The sequence below is a fragment of the Eretmochelys imbricata genome, chromosome 2 (genome assembly GCF_965152235.1).
Source record: "Eretmochelys imbricata isolate rEreImb1 chromosome 2, rEreImb1.hap1, whole genome shotgun sequence".
Lineage (NCBI taxonomy): Eukaryota > Metazoa > Chordata > Testudines > Cheloniidae > Eretmochelys > Eretmochelys imbricata.
In genome coordinates this window covers 211,482,756-211,487,854 of record NC_135573.1, presented here as the reverse complement: position 1 = coordinate 211,487,854, position 5,099 = coordinate 211,482,756, and positions in this window count along the sequence as shown.

Here is a 5,099-nt window from a genome sequence, read left to right as displayed (position 1 = left end):
CCTCGCTGGGTCATCGTTCCTTCCAGCTCAGCCCGGAAAACAAACCATCCGCCTTCTCTCCGGCGCCTCCCTCCCTCGGGCTCCCCCAAACTTTTCTTCCCCCTCCTTAGCGGCACAGCGTCAGATCCGCAGCTGGGGGGCCGGGCATCCCCAAGGCAAAGGCGGCTCTCCTCCGCCACCGGACGGGAGAACCCCCCTCCCCTCCGCACCTCCCCACCAGGCAGCCTCGCACACAGGGATCCTCCCGTTGGCAGATGCCCGGAGCCCGGCAAGTCGCCGCCCGCCGCAGCTGCGGCCAGCTGGGCCAGTCCTCCGGCGCGCCTGGCAAGGCGGCAGGCTCGGAGCTCTCCAAGGTACCGCCGCCTCTTCCGATCCCCCCCCGGGGTCACGCGCCGGCGTCTCCAGCAGCCTCTACCGGAGCGCTCGGCTCGCCCAGGGATGGAGTGGGGCTTCTGACGGGCCCGGCCCAGGCTCCCTCGGCTGTCCCCGGGCTGGAGCTGTACTCCAGCGCCTCTCCCCCGCTCTCCCAGAGGCTGGGGAACGCAGATTAAATTCAGCACCACGCTCCACTCGCAGGCTGTGTCTCCTCCAGAAAAGTCGACCTTGTCTGATCGCCTCCTTCACTCCCATTGAAATGACCTCACTGGGGTGGGTTCTTTTGGGGGAGGGAAGTGGGGAAAATCCACCCTGGCTATATTTATGTATGAATCTGGGACCAATATCCAGGCGAGCCTCTATAGCAGCCCCGCCCCAGGGTCCAAACACAAGGCAACCCTCCCCATTCCCCCAACACACACCTCCTACATCCCTACCCCCACGCCCCAGCTGCCAAGGGAGCAGGAAAGTGGTGGTGCTGGCAGCAGAGTCCCTTGATGAAAAACTTTTGGGGAAGGCAAAAGCTGGATTCTGCTGAATGTTCTCCCCCGCCCCCCTCAACGCTGTCACAATATAGAACAAGTGTAAATCTTCCAGTTGCACCAATCAAATCCAGACCTCAGAGCAAGAGCACTGCAAAAACTCAGATCCAGCACCAGGATCCTAGCATTTTTTGGACCCCTACTTCCCTAGTGCTCATGCCCAAATAGAGCACTAGGATAAATGTTCCTGTTATACCAGTGCAATCCAGATCTCAATGCAACCCAGAGCAAATGAGCCACAACTACTCAGAGCTGAATGTTGCTGGATCCTTCTAGTTTTTAGTACCAGTCATTTTGCTGCTTAAATAAAGAGCATGTTCACCCACTCCTATTGCACCTTAAAAATCCACACCCTGATGTGCCTCAGTGCAACAGTGCTGCAAAAATTCAGAGCTGGCATCTAGACCCTGGAAATTGTACCAACAAAACAGACATTAAGTGTTGTGTTTACAATCCCACCCAAAAATGTGGACCCCAACACATCTTGGTACAAGATAGTTGCAAATACTCTTAATCTGTACCAGTATTTTGCTGGATCAGCTAATTGTTGGCTGCATACTCTCTCTTTTACTGTATAAAATTAGTTCATATGCAGCTTCTCCTAGCCACCAGAATTATCCATGTCCCACTACACTACAATGCCAAGATGCATCAGGTCCAGGTTTATTGGTGCAGGAGGAGAACCTAGACTTGTTCCTTTTTTTAAATGATACAATTTGGAGACAAGAGTCCAAAAATTAGTAGGAACCAGGTAGACCCTGCTTTTTTCAGACCCCAAAACTTTCTTCTGAAAAAAGAGATATAATGCTATGGCCATGAGATGAGGCGGGATGCCCACTGTGAAAACAGGATGCATCTATCTAATCTAATCTATCTAATATACATGGGAGAAGATCAGATCCAGCATCTATGGGCCACATTCTAGATCTCACATATATCCAAAGTAGCTCCATTGACATGGGTGGAATTGCTCTAGATTTGCACTGCGATCAGATTATACCTAGATGCAATCTAAATAGGACATATGCGAGAGAGAGAGAGTGAGAAAAGGAAAGAATATATAGCTATAGGATTGATAAGATCTTATCACCTCGTCACTTAGAACAGCACTTGCCGCAAATCTTTTCACACTTGCCCAAATACACAATAGCAGACAAGCTAATATTTTGTGTCACTTTCCTAAAGGAAAACTACATTGCAGGCAAAATCAAAATTGTCCCCTTGCTGCTTCTCATATCTTCTGTCTTAAATAGAACCCGACATCTGTTATCATAAAAATCAAGGCACATATAAAAGCTCTTAAACTACTATACTTATGTGGGAGGATGGTGCAAGCACAGATTTTAAAGCACCCACACGGGTGTAGGAAGATATTTCTGCTATACTGGTGCCTTTCTCATGTCAAATTATTATACATTTGACAGTGTTGCTAAGGTGCAGTGATTTTCCTCTCCATATATATATATATATATATATATATATATATATATCAGAACTGGTGGTGATAAGATGAGAATTGGATAATGAGGTATTTAATTAATATGTTTAATGCATACAGCCAGATACAGAATGTGTCATGTCAGGACAGCACTTGTATGACATAAATAACGTTTCTGGTGAACAGCTTGCTTTACATAACATTTCCACATCAGTCTTAATAAGCTGTCAGCAAAAGAGGGGGAAAGAGGCCTTGTAAGAAGTGATTCCTAGCTGGAGATTGCTTGATATGACTCCGGATATACGCGGGAGCTCAATGGCATAATGGGAGGAGTCTTAGGTACATGGTCTCTCATATGCAGAGAAGTAAAGAATGGGGCAAGACCTCAAACAGAGTTCATAACAGTGCCCCATTGGAGCTGAGTGAGCAATCGCTGTTTTCCACCCTTTAAAATGAAGAAAGGAAGGAAATATATTTCAATCATTACCTTTTTCAAATAAAGATATTCTTAGCTTCTGTAATTGCTTTCATTTATTTGTACAACAGTGCTGCATCATTATTTAGGCCCTGATCCCTGAGATTAATTTTACATTATTTCCCCCGCATAAATGTAAGCATATGTATAGATTATTGAAGCATCAGGGCATTCAAGTTTGGATGTATCTAACTGTTTACTGTTTGGATATTTCTATGTTTTATTGTGGTTTTCCTATATGTATTTTCCACAGCAGAATAATACAATAATATACTAATATAATTTTTAATTGTAACTCAAAAACTAGCACATGTGGCTTTCCCAAGACCTGAAGCAGAACCCCAAAATACAATTAGATACCAAGTGATAGTCTTCCATTTTAACTGATTTTTATATACACCAGTAAAATAATCAAGATGTGGTGTTTTCTGTTAAAAAACCATCAATCTTATATAATTGTTCTTCTTGAAATAATTCAAAGCTTATTTTCAAAAAGTAATTTGACCATTATACCAGGAAGTGATGAGACCTCACCTGGAATACTGTGTGCAATTCTGTCTCCCATGTTTAAGAAAGATGATTCAAACTGGAGCTGGTGCAGAGAAAGGCTACTAGAATGATCAAAGGAAGGAAGAACCTACTTGACATAAGGAGACATAAGGAGCTTGGATTGTTTAACCTAAGAAAATGAAGGTTCACGAGAGATATGATTGCTCTCTAAATAAATCAGAAGGATAAACACCAGGGAGGGAGAGGCGTTATTTAAGTTAAGAGCCAATGTTAGCATGAGAACAAATGGATATAAACTGACCATCAATAAGTTTAGGCTTAAAATTAGGCAACGTTTCTAAACATCAGAGGAGCGGAGGTCAGGAACAGCCTTCCAAGGGGAGTAATGTGGGGAAAAACCTAACTTCTTTAAGGCTGAGCTTGATAATTGTATGGAGGGGATGGTTTGATGAGGTTGCCTAGAATGGCATATGGACCATCCATGACAGCTATTAGCAAGTATCTCCAATGGCTGAAGATGGGACACTATGGGGGAGGTTCTAAGTTACTACAGAGGTTTCTTTCCCAGGTGTTTTTCCCCTGAGTAGTGGGTCTTGCCCACATGCTCAGGGTTTAACTGGTCACCATATTTGGGCTCAGGAAGAAATTTTCACCCAGGTGAGATTGGCAGAGACCCTGCGGGTTTTTGCCTTCCTCTGCAGTGTGGAGCATGGATCACTTGTTGGTCTGAGCTAGAGTAAATGCAGATACTCTGTAACTTGAAGTCTTTAAGTTAAGATTTGCTGACTTCAGTAAATCAGACAGAAGTTATGGACCTTCCATAGGAGTGGGTGGGTAAGGTTCTGTGGCCTGCAATGTGCAGGAGGTCAAACTAGATGATCATGATGGTCCCTTCTGGCCTTAAAGTCTACAGTCCATGAGACTCCCTAATAAATAATGTCTTCTTTTTTTTTTGTTACACTGAGAAATAAAAGCTTGTGGGCCATATTTTCAGTCAGGCATCTTTATACCACTCTGTCCGTGTAAAGGATTCTTAGAGTGCATGAAATGTAATTTAGTCCCATTCTAATTGCACTTAACACTGACAGAGTACTATAAAGGGCCCTCAGCGTAAATGAGAATCAGGCCTGTAATATTTAGGCCATTGATTCTAGTCCAGTCCAGGTAAGTAGTGAATAAAAAATGAAAATACATAACAATCTCATGGTTGCTTAGTGACAAATGAGAAATGAGTCATCCCAGTTCCTAATGGACAGGAATTCTCATTGCGAACATCTCTGCCAGGAATGGATAGGATGTGAAGTGGTAGTCTCAAGAGAAGAGATGGAAAAACAAGTGGTCCTGGAAACTGAACTACTCTCTCACCCTTAAAGGTGCTTCCTCATGGTCCGGGTTAGGGCACGTTGGCTGGGCAAGCGTGAGGCAGCTGACACTGTTGCAGCCCCTACTGAACTTATTCTATTGCTAAATGGAAAAATTGACCTGCAAGGGCCGTCAATGAACCTGGCACCTTCCACGAGCACTAAATGGACTGGCTTTTAGTTTGCTGACCTCACCACGTTTCACTAGTTTGCCCCTGGAACATTTTGACCAAGTTTTGCCTAGGCAAAAACAGCCTAAAGAAACACCCCAATGGCAGCCTCTAAGCTCAGAGGGTGATATGATGCCATCACGTTAAGGAGAGCTCTCCACTGATTTTATCCCCAAAACAGCCAACATTGGGCCTGGCCCGTTTATTTAGGTGCAATGGGTGGGGAGG